This window comes from Octopus sinensis, linkage group LG2, assembly GCF_006345805.1.
Source record: "Octopus sinensis linkage group LG2, ASM634580v1, whole genome shotgun sequence".
Lineage (NCBI taxonomy): Eukaryota > Metazoa > Mollusca > Cephalopoda > Octopoda > Octopodidae > Octopus > Octopus sinensis.
Window position 1 is genome coordinate 10562895 of NC_042998.1, and position 17715 is coordinate 10580609.

The window sequence follows — 17715 nt, forward strand, 5'->3', positions numbered from 1 at the left end:
TGGGACAGAGAAGAAAAATTGTACAATTGTCGAAATCAGCTGCCCAACATGAAGCTAAAGATCAGCGAAAAAGAAAATACGCTGAACTATTGAGAAATCTACAGTTACTCTATCCAGATTACAAGTTCAGGTTTACACTTGTAATTAGTTTGGCACTGGGATATGCCTAAGTACCAATCTTGAGAATTTAGGCTTCTCAAATACAGAAAGGAAAAAGCTGATATGAAAACTACAGATCCAATCCATCACTGGAACTGTAAAACTCTGTAAAACTTTACTGAAGTTTATCATTTAAGTATATACGTACATGTTTAGACATGCAACTATATGCATGAGAATACACAGATGAAACAAAACATTTAAATCTGCAGATGCACTGACTCCAAATACTGCACATATACAAACATACATGCACAAATACCCTATTGATGTTGTTGAAATTCCGATGAAGGAGCCTTGGATCTAAGTTAGAAACCGACTCTTTCTCTTTGACAAGAAATCTTAAGATAAAACTGAAAAATAATATACATACATACGTACACATCCATCCATACCTGCATGCATACATACATACACACACACATACATACATACAAACGTACATACATACGTACACACACGCATACATACATACATACATACATACGTACACACACGCATACATACATACATACGTACATACATACATACATACATACATACACACACGCATACATACATACATACATACATACATACATACATACATACATACAACATACATACATACATACATACATACATACATACATACAAACATACATACATACATACATACATACATACATACATACAAACATACATACATACATACATACATACACACATACATACATACATACATACATACATACATACATACATACATACATAGCAACTTAACAGAAACGGAAAAGGGGATCACTAAAATAGCAACGTATGTCATTCGAGAAAGTTACTTCAAAATGAGAAATGGTGTTTTGTTTTAGATTTTAGACACACCTGTGGTTTAGATTTGCATCGTACGAAATAATTTATGGGGCAGAGGGCTACAGTTGTAGGAAGTTCGTGCTAAGTGAGAGGTCGCAGGAGTCTGTTCTGGATTCTATTGTATATAAACTGACATCCACCCGCCACACGAATACACACACATACATATTTGAAGCGTTCAGTAGCGATTATATCATAAACGTCTGCTTTGAGTTCCGCCTATCCAAATATCAGTGAAACAATTTTTTAGTGAAGCGGGTAAGCTGCTGCATACAACCATTACTTATTTGTATATCGTTTTTTAATGGCTTACTAAAAATATTTATTCAAGTGTTGGCAGTTTGCAAAATCTCTTTCGTTTCGTAGTTGGTTGACTTCATGAAATTACTTGAGATGATATACAGACTAAAATATTTGGACCTATTTATATGTAGTGTAATCACTATCACTATCACGTGACCGACCAGACCATCAGATGTTGTTACACATCGCTGGTCACAATGCGTTCGCATTGTTTTAGCCTTCGAATGACGCCATCCCACTGGCTAAGCGAGCAGGCCAACAGAAGAAAGAGTGGTGAAAGAGTACAGCAGGGATCACCACCCCCTGCCGGAGCCACGTGTAGCTTTCAGGTGTTTTCGCTCAATAAACACTCACAATGCCCGGTCTGGGAATCGAAACCGCGATCCTGCGACCGCGAGTCCCGCTGCCCTAACCACTAGGCCATTGCACCTCCACGTAGTGTAATACGATTCATAATTAACAAATCAGCCTGAAAGTTATCGATACCTTTGTCCTTCGACTTCCAAATATAACTGGAAAGAGCTGAAGTATGAAAAGTGATTGAATTCGAAGAAACGTTGGCCTAAAAATCAGGAAGTTAGTTTAGAGAAGAACAATAATCATTCAAGAAGTCACAAAATGTGTAAGGAAAGAACTGTGGTAAAACGTAGAATAAATAGTAATTGTAAGATGAAGTGAAGGTCAAATTGTGCGTGTCTTTATGTGCGTGTCTTAATTGTGCGTGACAAAATGAGCGTCCCCAAATATAAGAAAGATAGTTTTGCCTTAAGAGGCTATTATACTTTTTTCTAAATATCATCTTGCTTTTTACCTTGACGTTTTTGATAAATTGCTCTTTATTTTGAATTGTCAGAAAAATTCGTTTTTTTTTTTAAAGCTTTGTTTATTTTTTGCTTTCCTTCTCGGTACTCCTTCTCTGGAAAGAGGTAACATTTAATCAGATTTCGAAAACGATAAACAAAAGTTGTGGAAGAAGAATAAAGCTGCAAAAAGCTACAACACACTACGATAAAAAATATTCTTCGCTTCAATTCAAATAACGTTGGAAAGGATTAAAATGAAAGGAAAAACGAACGAATTTACCTAACTTTAAGATTATTCTTGTGAAACAATTTTCTGTTAAGAAGTATTTATTTTAGGGGGCTTTCACGGGAGGCAATGGTTAGACCAGACAATGTTTCTGCATCTTATCTAAATAAAATGTCTTGAAAATTTAAATATAAACTAGCTTGATCTATATATCTACTTTTATATTATACATTCATATGATAAAAACCGATTGATTGTTTAACCAGCACATTAAACAAACGATCGATTAGTTAATTGGTTAGATATTTAACCAATTGAATAATAGCGAAGAAGTGATATTGGACCAGTGCGTGTGTTATTAACACACATAATATATAAAAGGCATAAATTTTCTGTACAAAAATCATTTCTGTTGCTTCTCCGAAACGAGATAAAGGCGTTAATATATAAGTATCCGAAATTCTGGCCACCTCATTTTTCTTAAATCTGTATACCACTTCGAAAATCTACACATACATACATACATACATACATACATACATACATACATACATACATACATGCTTACATACACACATACATACAAACATACATACACACACACATACACACACACATACATACATACATACATACATACATACATACATGCTTACATACATACATACATACATACACACATACATACATACAAACATACATACATACATACATACATACACACACATACACACACATACACACACACATACATACATACATACATACATACATACATACATACATACACACATACATACATATATATATATACATACATACATACATACATACATAAATACATACACACACACATTTCTCTGTACTTGCGTGTAGGTGTGTCTGGTCCTCCTAACTGTAACAGTTATTACAAGGGAAACAATCATTTCGTCGTAATACGAAACATAATTAGAAATTTGAAAATTAAATTTAACGTTATAAGGAAGAGGAAACAGAATTCACATATTTATTATTTTTTTTGTTTACTTATTACGAAGTTCTTAAAATTTCTAGACGTTGGTAATTGTGTATAGTACTATTTTAATTATTTCAGAAATTATCAGTGTGACATAATCTGTGTTATATTAATTAAACATTTTATGAAGTGAGGAATTTCATTAAAGATGAAAATAATTACAGTCTGATGGAAATTTTCTTCGTGGGACGCTAGTAGAATAAAACTAGAATGAAGAGAGGGAATGTTGTTAGTGTTTACATGCCGAACAATAAATGTTACTAGGGAATTCTACCTTGTAAAAATGCTTTGTATTAGCAAGTAATTTTGTTTTAGCAACAAACTTCGTGAACTGTTTTCATATATATATATATATATATACTAGCAGTATCGCCCGGCGTTGCTCGGGTTTGTAAGGGAAATAACTATATAAGCATTTTTAGAGAGTTATGGCCAAAAAATAGCAAAAAATGCATTAAAAATGGAAAAACAATGATGGTAAATTTTTTTTTAAATCGTTGACTCATCGTAGACATTTTTAGAGAGTTACTTCCCTTATATAATAGCGAAAAAATGCATTAAAATGGAAAAAAATGATGGTAAATTTTTTTTAAATCGTAGACTCATCGTAGACGCGCGCTAATACCCAGAAGGGCTCGATATGAATCACGACTATAAAATACCCGGTTTTGGTTAAACTGCACCGCAAAATGTGGGAATAGTTAGGAATCTAAATCGTAGGAGACAGACACACAATTTGACTTTTATATATAAAGATATATATATATATATATATATATATATACATATATATATATATATATATGATGGACTCTCCTGTCGAAGACGATGTATGGGCTTTCAGCTTTTGCCGGACTACTTGTACAAATGATTTGTTAATAGTGATCAAATGCATGTACTGTACATTAGCTCACTCCCTCCATCAAATCGGCGTTGCCTGAACAGGTGCACGGTGTACCACGCGTCAGGTGTCGAAGAGATCGCAGGGCAACGTGAGATGAAGTGTTTTGCTCAAGAACACACCACACCATCCGGTCTAGAACCTGAAACCACGATCTCTCGATCGTGAGTGCGACACCTTAGCCACTATGCCATGCACCCTCATATATATACATACACACATACAAATGTGTCTGTGTGTATGTGTGCCCCAATTCTTGGCGTATAACCAAATGCTTAGAACTGCGAATCAACTAGGAGTATGAACCGAAACATATATATAGACGCAGGAGTGGCTGTGTGGTAAGTAGCTTGCTAACCAACCACATGGTTCCGGGTTCAGTCCCACTGCGTGGCATCTTGGGCAAGTGTCTTCTGCTATAGCCCCGAGCCGACCAATGCCTTGTGAGTGGATTTGGTAGACGGAAACTGAAAGAAGCCTGTCGTATATATGTATATATATATATATATATGTGTGTGTGTGTGTATATGTTTGTGTGTCTGTGTTTGTCCCCCTAGCATTGCTTGACAACCGATGCTGGTGTGTTTACGTCCCCGTCACTTAGCGGTTCGGCAAAAGAGACCGATAGAATAAGTACTGGGCTTACAAAGAATAAGTCCCGGGGTCGAGTTGCTCGACTAAAGGCGGTGCTCCAGCATGGCCACAGTCAAATGACTGAAACAAGTAAAAGAGAGAAAAAAGAGAAAAGGTTTTTCGCATCTGCCAATTTCTTTTTGAGCTTTACAACTTATAATTTATTTGTATTGTTATTATAAATAAAATGTCAACATCTTTAAATCATACGAATTATTCATAGATCTAGCTTCCTCCATTTTCTTTCTTTTAATATATATATATATATATATATATATATATATATATATATATATATATATAATTGCAGCGTGGAAGGTGTTTGTAAGCCATTTAAGAAACACACAAAAGCCGTTCGATTCACTTCAACATTTAAGTTTAATTTGTCAAAATATTTTCGTCGCTAAAATCCGCGACCTGTTCAGACAATTTTTGTCAGAGAACAGGTCGCGGATTTTAGCGACGAAAATATTTTGACAAATTAAACTTAAATGTTGAAGTGAATCGAACGGCTTTTTGCTTATATAAACCCCGGATGATAATTTCACCAGAAGCAAAGCATGTATTCGAAATCATTTGCGTATTTGTATCAAATTGTTTCAGTTACACTTAATTAAACAAGTCAATTGTTGTTTTTCATTTGGTTCACTCTAATCACAAGCAGCCTTCGTCATGAACAATTTACCACCAAAAACCTGCTAAAACAATTTATCTTACAGTAATGTACACACCAGGAAGTATTGCAGCATTTCACGTACACTTCTGTACTTCACTAGTATTTATTTTCTTGGCGAATTGAAAGGCAGAAAAGAACAGGATGTAATATAATATTGTAATGTACGCTGCTTTACTGATTTAAACAAATCACAGCCTTGTAATAAACGATTAAAAAATAAATATTACGCTATACAAATAAAGATTATTTGGTAGATGGGGAGATCTTATGCTGTTGATGTTCCTGGTCACCGACCTAGTGGAATATTCTCTCATAAAACCTGGTGCTAGAAGATCGTTGACGTGTGGTTCACAGCATGTGTCTGAAACCAAATTACATGGTTAATAATTACATTGTTAATAATTCTGCACAACTGTACTGAATTTTATTGTGGAATATTAAATGATAGTGTTAACTAGAGAACCAAACGAAGGACTTTCCAGTGAATGCCTTATTCTAGGGTTTGCAATGGCATTGATTTCATCTTATACATATCTTTCTAGCAGCGGATTCTACGAGATGTTGTTCTGTATAAATCGGGTTGCACTTCTAAAAGATAGAGAATGATTTATCGAACATCGTTTTCAGTAAAAGGTTAATGGGAGGTTAATGACAGAGAGAGGGAGATGGAGGAGGGAGATAGATAAAGAGAGAGAGAGAGAGAGAGAGAGGGGAGAGAGAGAGATAACTCTTCCAATTAACAAAGCCGGATCTAAAGATTATATCATAAATTGCTCAAACCTGCTTTAGCGATTAAATTGTGAACGAACTCCTGAAACAATGTCGTCATTGCTGTTGATTTAAAACTCTGAACGGATGCATGAGACAACATATTCCTTCTCTAATGATATTAGTTTCAAATTTTGACGCAAACTAGCAAGTTTTGGGAAGAGGCTAAGTCAATTAAATCGACCCCAAGATTCCATTGGTACTTATTTTATCGACTCCGGCAGAATTTGAAGTCTTGTGTAATGATATTGATGTTTTGTCTTTAGTCAGCTGCGGTCGCATGGCGCTACTAAAAGGTCTCTACAGTTAAGTAGTGTCGCGACTATAAGTATTAGATACTGCTAAAAGAAATATTTGCAAGTAAAGAGGTACCCTCTGTTTGTAAACTGGAATATATTCTCCAACAAGTATTTTGTTTCTTTTTAAAAATATGCTGGTTAGTCCTGATCGAACAGTTCTATAATTAACTGTAATCCAGCGGTAACCTGAGGCAGTATAGCTCAGACTACGTTCTCCAGTGGTTGTTTTTCTAAAGACAACAGAGTGTGATATAAAGGATTTTATTGCTATTTCTTGTAGGCCGAACGACAACGTAGTTTCCAAAGTTGGCTCTTCAAGAAGTAGCTAATCTCATATTCGTATTTCGACAATAAGATTTTTTCTGGTATTTATATTGAAATGTGATACATTGACAGCATTTTCTCATCCTCCAGTTTATCGGGCTGACTTGGAATTCTATATGTAGTTCCTCGACAAGATAGGAATAGCACCCAATCGTCGTATGGTTATATTCACTTATCCTAGAAAAGAACACATTAAATAATGTGGTCCTAAATATAATATGTATGGGAAGAAGACAGGATATTCGCTGCTAGAACGCCTATGATTATAGGTTTGTTTGATCAGAGATCACCGGGAGCTAAACAAGTAACGATAATTATGAACTAGCTTTCGCACAATAATGTCACCATTCTTCTTTAGGTTCCGAATGTCTTAGGACATCGTCGGGACGCTGCTTTCACTACTATTCCGGAAACACACAATCAGAAAGATATATTCTTAAGTTTTTCAGAGAACTACTTCATTTTTACGCAGCTTTCTAATATGCTTGATAAAAAAATGGTGTTTGGAAGCTATTTATAAAAATAGTCAACAGATGGGATCCAGATATTCTCAGTGTAGAAGACGCCTAGTAACGCTGATTCAAACTAAAACTCCGATGACTTTACAGAGGATCAATTCCACGGGGTAAAGAATGACTATAAGAAGGATCAAGCTGATCAGATATGGAGACAATTATGCGGATAAACAAATTAAATAGATTAAATATAACAGCTTGGGCATGAAATACAAAATAGGTATATATGTATAGATGCAAAACGAGAGAAAGAAAAGTGTGATATCTTTCAGATGATGAATATTTAAGTATAGATATACACAGGGGTTGGACAAAATAATGGAGACACCTTAAAATTTCAAACAAAATTATTTTAATATGGGGTAGGACTACCTTTGGAAAGAATTACAGCTTGAATTCTATGAGGTATGGACTCGTACTAAGTTTGAATTGTTTCTAAAAGAATGTTTGCCCATTCTTCAGCTAAAACAGTCTCCAGTTCTTGTAGTGATGATGGTGGAGGATATCGACTCCTTGTTTTTGTAAAATGCACCATAAATGTTCAATAATATTGAGATCTGGGGACTGTGGTAGCCAGATAAGATGTTCAGCTTCACTAGAATGTTCCTCGTGCCATTCAGTAATAACCTTAGCTGCGTGAATTGGTGCATTATCATCCTGAAAGATTGCGTTTCTCTCCGGAAACAGTTCTGCAACCTTAGGATGAATTTGATCAGATAAAATGCTTTAATAGTCCTGACTATTAATTCTACCATGAAGGGAAACCCTTGGGTCGGCTGATTTCCAAGATATATCCCCCCAGATCATCCTCCATGTTTAACAGTTGGAAGAAGGCAGTCTGGGTCAAATGCTTCTTTTGGCTATCTCAACACGTATACTCGGACGGTGGTTCGAAATAACGTAAAGGATGACTCGTCCGAGAAAATAACATTCTTCCACTGTTCTAGGGACAAATTCTATAGGTTTTTACTCCACTCTAAACGATTTGCAACGTTTGCTTTTGAAAGTAGTGGTATTCTGATTGCAGCCCTCACATTAAATCCGGCTTTGTGCTGCTCCCAGTGAACAGTTTTTGTGGAAACCGGGTTCTCGAGGTGGCCATTAAGCTCTGCAGTAATTTTGGGAGCTGTACTTTGTGATCCTTTCTAACAATTCGCGTAAGAGTCCGACGGTCCCTATCAGAAAGTTTTTAGTTTTTTCTGGAGTTTTATTTCAACGAGGTTTTTCCCTCTTTCTCTAAGATTGTCATTACTAAGGCGGCGAGCTGTCTGAAACGTTAAAACGCCGGATGAAATGCTTAGCGATATTTCGTCTGTCTTTACGTTCTGAGTTTAAATTTTGCCGAGGTCGACTCTGCTTTTCATCTTTTCGGGGTCGATAGATTAAGTACCAGTTGCGAATTGGGGTCGATCTAATCGACTGGTCCCCTTCCCCAAAATTTCGGGCCTTGTGCTTAGAATAGAAATAAACGGCTGTCATTACTTCCGAGACAGTACTTCTTGATACACCAAACATTTCGGCTGTTTTCGTTACGCTAGCACCTGCCATACGAGCACCAAAAATTTGACCTCTTTGAAAGCCAGATAGATCTGCCATTTTAATGAATTTTAATTACCTTTTTCTGACGATATCTGAAAAGAAACAGCAATGTTAGCAAAACATATTAAGCAACACTAATAATAAATCAAAAAACATAAAAATAAACAAGCTTTTGACGGTTTTATAGGTATTTCAAAATTATGATTCTATGATGCTAGATGTTTTCATTATTTTGTCCAACTCCTGTACATAGATATTTATATTAATAAATCTAACTTACACAGAGTACAAACGACAGAGAAATTTAAGGAGAAGAAGTAAGGTATTATAAGTTCAACGGCTATTTCTGGGAACTCGGAGATCCATCATAATGTTAGTAGATGTAGTTCAGCCATGCAGTCCGTAATGGAAACAATCAACATATGAGATGAGTCACCCTCATCAGGGTAGAAAAGATCTTACATATCAGAAACAGCTGTTAGACTTATAACACCTTACTTCCTCTCCTTTAATTTTTCTCTGTTGTTTGTGCTCTGTGTAAGTTTGATCTATTAATATAAATATCCATACATCTATTCTTAAATATTCATAATCTGAAAGTCTTCACTCTTTTCTTTCTCTCGTTTTCCATCTATACATATATACTTATTTTATATTCATACCCAAGCTGTTGTATTTAATTTGTTTATCCGCATAATTGCTTCTATTTGTAGAAATATATGAGTTTAAGGAAAGATGTGCCTATGATTATTTTTCATTTGCAATGTGACAACACATGCCCGTCAAATCTAGCTGTGAGTGTCGAAGATATAATTACAAGTGACTTATTGCTAGAGACCCGCTCAGTAAAGTACCTTTGACAAAATTAAGATGTTCGAAATGCTATCGCATAAAAAATGGCAAGCAGCCAAAGAGAGACAATATGTTGCCTTAACTATACAGTTATAAATTATCTTGTCTTCACTTATAAGTGAAAATATGTTGGATCGACTTAGCATTTGATCTGATATACATTCTTTAAAATTGACGTTGGACTCGCATATGTCCTGAGAAACATTAGAGAGGAAAATACTCGTCTGTTATCTTGAACTCAATGACACCCAGTGAAGAATAATATTAAGATAATGTCAGGATTGTATTTAAACATTTACTTTAAAAAATGGGTTAAGTAAATCACAATTGTATACAACATAGAATAATGTATATAGTATTGAGGAAAAATCTCTGTTGAAGAAAAGCAATAACAGCTACGAGTACAAACTCTGCCTAAATAATATTTATCTAGAACATTTCCTCCACTTTCTTATCAAGCGAGCTTAATGTTAAATCAGTTTATAGATCTTTAACATCTCTACACTTGTTACTGTCGTTGTTCTGTTAGTAGTTTTGGGTAGCATTTCTGAATTTTATTGTGGATGGAATATTGACATTGTTAGTGAAGATCCAAGCGAAGTACTTTTCAGTGGATACCCGATTCTTGCACATACAACTGTGATTTGAAATGACATTGGCATTGATGTCATCTTATATATTACTTTGACTTCACGTATTGAAAATGTTTTTTTCAATTAACATATGTTATTCGATTAAATGAAAATAGGCATGAATGTGTGTTGAAAGAGTTCGTTTAGCTAATGCATGTTTTCGGAATCATTTCCGCTATGTGACACGTCAGACAGGTGTCATCAGCGACTGCTACGGTCGATCAAAGACTTGCAAATGAAATTTAGAGAGGTGGGGGCGAGGGACGTTGTCGAAATTCGTCGGAGGTGACCGTTTTTGCTTCTGAGTGGTACAATTGATCGGAGGTCAAGTTTAAGGTACTTGATCTAGTAGGTTAGGGTCTTGCACTCACGATCGCAAAATCATGATTTTGATTCTCGGACCGGGTGGTGTGTTGTGTTTTTGGGGGGCTAAATACTATATCACCTTCCTCTTTCTGACAAATATAGCCTAACTCAGAATAGGCAGCATAAGTGCATGTGGCTTGCGGAGTCACCTTTGAAGCAGAGCTACCAGCTCAATAACTCCTGATCACTAGATATTGATGCGGTGACCGCCAACGAGATTAGAATTTCCAATCTGCATGCCTTCATACCCATCTTTGGTTTCCTTATCTTTCAGTAGATCGGGATTGGGAGGCAGAGTTGCTACGTTGCCTCGGGAGGGTCTGGATCTTACGATGCGGACATTTTACTTGGATCAGAAGGTACGTTGGTGGTCTTAGATGTGAACTGTAAGGAAAGGGGTACCTCCAAACTGATTGCTGTTTATTCTCCGACAGGGCGGAGAAACCGAATTTTTTCAGGCATCGAAAGATTTTTCTGGGACTGCCCCGACCTTTAGACCTAATGGACAACTAGAATACCATTTTCAACGAGTCACTTATAGCGTGCCAAACTTACAGAGATTAAATTAGCGAATAATTGGTCTACTCTGAGCATGCACCTGTTAATTTGGGGAGACAGATGGGAAGAGGGCATTTGGTCTAGTGTTAAGTCGATCGCAGTTATTTGTGTGGATTGTATAAGCGTCCTCAGGAGAATTATTTCGTTTGGATATTTTGGTTATTCGTTATTTAACTGTTTACATGTCTTATTTAAGCCTATCTTGTGTTGTTTTGTACCGTCCTCGAGCTCGTTTGTAAATCTTTTGTGGTTAATAAAAAAAACATTCAGCAAGAAGGCACAAGAGTGGCTGTGTGGTAAGTAGCTTGCTTACCAACCACATGGTTCCTAGAATAAGTGCTAGGCTTCCAAAGAATAAGTCCTGGGGTCGATTTGCTTGACTAAAGACGGTGCTCCAGCATGGCCGCAGTCAAATGATTGAAACAAGAGTAAAAATGTAAGCTGGCAGAATCCTTAGCATGCCGGATAAAATGCCTAGCTGCCTTTCGTCCGTCTTTAGGTTCTAAGTTAAAATTCTGTTGAGCTCGACTTTGTCTTTCATCTTTTCGGGGTCAATGAAATAAGTATTAGTTGAGTCCTGAGGTCAAGGTAATTGACTATCTCCACTAAAAATTATTGTTAGTAGTAGTAGTTGTAGTAATGGTAAGGCAGCAAGCTGACTGAATTGTTAGTACGTTGGACAAAATATTTTGTAGCATTTTGTCTGGATCGTTATATTCTGAGTTCAAATCTAGAGGTCAACTTTGCATGTTATCCTTTCATAGTCAATTAAATAAAGTACCAGTGAAGAACTGGGGTGGATGTAATCAACTAACCTCCTCCGGACTTTTTGCTCAAAAACAACAAAATTTGTGGGGAAGGGGAAGTTGATTATATTTACCCCAGTGTACAACTGCTACTTATTTTATTGGCTCTGAAAGGATGAAAGGTGAAGTTAATATGGTTTCAAATTTTGGCACAAGGCCAGCAATATAAGGGGGAGTTGTCAGTTGATTATGTTGACCTCCGAGCTCAACTGCTACTTATTTTATCAACCCTGTAAAGATAAAAGGCAAAATCAACCTTAGAAGAATTTGAGCTCAGAATGCAAAGAGCCTGAAAAAATGCCTCTAAGCATTTTGTGTAACATGCTAACGATTCTGCCAGCTCACCACCTTATTAAGAATAATGATAATAGTAATGTCTTCAGAGTTTTGGGTACAGGGCCAAAATAATAATAATAATAATAATAATACTTTCTACTATATGCACAAGGCCTGGATTTTGTGGACAGGAAGATGGTCAATCACATCAACCCCAGTGCTCAACTGGTACTTAATCTATTGACTCTGAAAAGATGAAAGGCAAAGTTGAACTTGGCGGAATTTGAACTCAGAACGTAGCGACAGACAAAATACCTATTTCTTTACTACCCACAAGGGGATAAACACAGAGAGGACAAACAAGGACAGACAAACGGATTAAGTCAATTACATCGACCCCAGTGCATAACTGTTACTTATTTAATCGACCCCGAAAGGATAAAAGGCAAAGTCGACCTCGGTGGAATTTGAACTATGTAGCGGCAGACGAAATACCGCTAAGCATTTTGCCTAGTGTGCTAATGACTGCTAGTTTGCCAATCCTATCTACTATAGGCACAAGGCCTGAAATATTGGGATTACATCGACCCCAGTGTTTCACTGGTACTTAATTCATCAACCCCGAAATGATGAAAGGCAAAGTTGATCGCGGCAGAACTGGAACTCAGAACATGAACACGAACAAAATACCACTAAGCCTTTCACCTAGCTTGTCACCTTAATAATAATAATGATAAGCCAATGGCTCTCATGACTTCTGACTTCTGATCTTAACTGATTGGAAGAGTTATCATATACATGTTTTGTTTTGGTATAAAAGATGGGCTACAGCAAATATGCTGCTCAATACCACAGATTTACTTGTCAGTTTTTTGACCTTAACCAGTTGAGCATATCCCTCAGTGGTTGATGATATTTACACTTTTGATCATGAGCAAAAGTAGTGGAGGGGCATCATAGCCATGTGTTGAAAGGGATTCTTTTGGGTTTGAATAATTCATCTCTGGAAACATGAGTGTTTTATTCAACATCCTTAAACCCTTATTCAGGGACCTTTCGAATGGTATAGGCTACTCAACATGAAAAATATTGTAACTGGGCTCCACCTGCAAGGTCATGTGCTGTCTATTTTGATGTGAGGACACCATGTCGTGCACAGATGGTTGTGATACATCTGCCTGATGTACTATTATCAGACAGGTGGTCATAATGGGAATATTGGCTTTGAATATTTGGATCCCAGTGTCACTTTGATGGCATGCACTGCTATCTAACTCAATAATAATGATAATCCTTTCTATTATAGGTACAAGGCCTGAAATTTGTGGGGAGGGAGATAGTTGATTATATTGACCTGTTACTTAACTTATCAAGCTCAAAAGAAGGAAAGGCTAAGTTGACCTCAGTTGAATTTGAACTCAGATTGTAAAGTCAGCCAAAAGCATTTTGTTCGGACTTCATAATAATAATGGCAATGACAATTTTGAAGAAAACAAAAGCAACAAAATAAAAAAATAAAAAAGTAAAGTAAAGTAAAAGGGTCCCAACAAGTGAGTGAAACTATCTGTCTGAGAGCTTAATTATGGTGTATAGTGGCTATCATAATAATATAATGGGGTCTTCCAGATATAAGTTCTGAGTTCAAATTCCACCAAGGTCGATTATGCTTTTTGTTCTTTCAGGGTCGATAAAATAAGTATCAGTTGAACACTGAGGTGAAAGTGATTGACTTAATCCCAGCTCGTAATTTTGTTGGCCTTGTGCCAAAATTTTGAAACCATCATGAGATAATATGGTGAGAGAAAATGTTTTTAAAAATTCAAAAAACTTGACAAATGTTCGAAACCCTTTTTACTCAAAAGTAGCATGGTAAAAGATGAAGTGGAGGTGAAATAGGGTTCCAGAGATTTAACTCTTTAGCATTCAGATTAATCTGTCAGATGTAAAGCCTGTTTAATCACATTGTTTTAAATTAATTGTACAGCATCTTGTAACTCTGAGATTTTGATGATGTCCCTGTTTATTTTTAGAATGACTTTGTAGGGTAGGTGTGAGAGGTCAGAGCTGGTTGGTTTGAGCATAAAACAGGAAGACAATTTTGGCCTGATATGGCCGGTTTAAACACTAAAGGGTTAAAGTTCTAGGAAAGAGCAGTGAGTGAAGAATGCTGACCAGTGAAGTGCAGGGTTTGGTGGGTGAGACAAAATAGTGATGACAAGAGGAGGATAGATAAGGTATGTAGTAGCTTGCTTGTTTAGAATATCAGAAACTATTGTGATATTAGTTTCAAATTTTGGCACAGGGCCAGCAATTTGGGGGGAATAAATCGATTATTTCAACCCCATTCCTTGTTTGGTGCTTATTTGATCAACCCTGGAAGGATGAAAGGCAAAATCAACTTTGGCAGAATTTGAACTCAAAACATTAAGACAGACAAAATGTCATTGAGCATTTTGTCTGGTGTGCTAATGGTTCTACCAGCTTACCACCTTAGAAACTATTGTGATATTGGTTTTGAATTTTGGTAAAAGGCCAGCAATTTCAGGAGGAAGAGGTATAGCTGATTACCTTGACCCCAATTCTCAACTGGTACTTATTTTATTAACCAGGAAAGAGTGAAAGGCAAAGTCAACCTCAGTCAAATTTGAACTCGGAACATAAAGGTGGATGAAATGCAGCTAAACATTTTGCTTGGTGTACTGACAATTCTTATCTCTTTATTGCTCACAAGGGGCTGAACATATAGGGTACAATCAAGGACAGACAAAGGGATTAAGTCAATTACATCAATCTCAGTGCGTAACTGGTACTTAATTTATTGACCCTGAAAGGATGAAAGGCAAAGTCAACCTTGGCACAATTTGAACTCAGAATGCAATGGCAGACGAAATACCACCTGGCGTTTTAACGTTTCTGCCAGCTCACCCCCTTTACTAACAATTCTGCTAGAATTGTACTAACAATTCTGCTAGTTAATTACTCAAGAAAGTATTGAAATATTAACAGAATAGAAAGACAGAAACTCTTTGAGCCATTGGTAAGTGACATCTGAACTTTGTAGAGGATTGAAATAATTTCTGGCTTTTAGGAGAAAGCTTATTCTTTAGCCCTTTAAACTAGCCAAAATATTCTACCTTCTTTATGTTCAAACTGGCCAGATCTAGCCCCTCACACCTATCCTACCATATCATTCTAGAAATTAACAGTTATCTCATAAAATTCTCAAAACTATAAGACAATGCATGATTGATTCTAAACAATGTGAATAAATAAGCATTGCATTTGACAAAATAATCTGAATGCTAAAGAATTTAGTGTAAAATTATTAGAAGGGTCAACTTAGCCTTTTAACCTTTCACAGATGAAAACAGGCAAGTACTGGGCTTGATGGTATTTACTAAGCCCTTCCCCTCAAAACTATTTGCATTATACCTAAATTAGAAACAAATATTACACTGGTCTGCATGATTTTCTTTTTATTGACTGCATACTCTCTCTCTTTTACTCTTTTACTTGTTTCAGTCATTTGGCTGCGGCCATGCTGGAGCACCGCCTTTAATCGAGCAACTCGACCCCGGGACTTATTCTTTTGTAAGCCCAGTACTAATTCTAGCGGTCTCTTTTGCCAAACCGCTAAGTAACGGGGACATAAACACACCAGCATTTTACTAAGGGGACAAACACAAACACACACACGCATATATATACATATATATGACGGGCTTCTTTCAGTTTCCGTCTACCAAATCCACTCACAAGGCTTTGGTCGGCCCGAGGCTATAGTAGAAGACACTTGCCCAAGGTGCCACGCAGTGGGACTGAACCCGGAACCATGTGGTCGGTAAACAAGCTACTTACCACACAGCCACTCCTGCGCATGCTATCTTTTTCAAAATATATATCAAAAATAGAGATTCCTGGTGTTTTTTATTCATCTCTATTACATCAGATTCTCAAGTTATACAGAAAATGTAAATGATAAAGTATATTACCAGTGAAAATGCTTACCTTATATTGACTTAGATAATTAAATCTTATGTTTTTCTTTATTATCAGGTTGTAATTATGTCTAGAGGCTGCATAAATTCACCAGACATACTTTGTTATCTGTGGCCAATTCACCCCTTCAGATTCCTGGAGCAATATTGCTCCTTTGTTGAATAGCTGCTATTTAGCTTATTTTCATTGCAAGCTGAGAGACCAGTTCAAGCCATTTGCACCTCACAAAGCTTGCAAGAGTTGCATTAGTAAGCTCCAAATGTGGTCAGTAGGAAAACTGAAATGTATGCCCTTTGGTATACTAATGGTATGGCGAGAGCTGCTGAACCACCATGATGAGTGTTACTTCTCTATGACTGAAGTAGTTGGATTCAACAAGAAGACTAAGGATTGCATAATATATCCAAATATTCTGTCAGCAATAGGGTCTGTTCCACAATCATAATATTCCTATACCTGTGCCACCTGTAACATGAGAAAATTTATCAGAGTTTGATTCTAGTGATGAGATAAAAGACTTTGAATCACCAACAAATGAGAATCCCAAACTCTTCAAACAAGTTGAGCTCAATGACTTGGTGAGGGACCTTAACCTTTCAAACCAAAGTGCACTTACTTTGCTCTAGGTTGAAGGAACACAGACTTCTAGCTCCTGGAACATTTGCTTGGTACCATCATTGTGAAGTGGAATTCACACAGTTCTTGGAGAAACAGGATTCTTTAGTTTTCTGTTCAAATACCTCTGGTCTTATTGAACATGTGGGGATGACAAACAAAGCAGATAAATGGAGGCTCTTTGTTGATTCTTCTAACAGAGGTTTAAAGGCTGTTCTTCTCTACAATGGCAACACAGCTGCATCTGTGCCACTTGGCCATAGGGTCCAAATGCCAGAAACTTATGAAAATATGAAGACACTAATAACTACCATCAAGTACCATAATCACAATTTTCTAATTTGTAGTGATTTAAAATTTATTGCTCACATAGTAGGTCTTCCAGGGAGGACACACCAAGTATCTTTATTTCCTTTGTCTTTGGGAGAGTAGGGCAGAAAGCCAGCACTATGAACAAAAAGACTGGCCGCCAGCCAGTTTCTTACCTGGAAATCACAGTGAAAGCTGTGCAACAAGAAAATTCTGCTGCTACCACATCAAATTAGAGTTTATGAAAAATTTTGTGAAATCCCTGAACAAGAATGGAGCTGCTTTCAAGTAC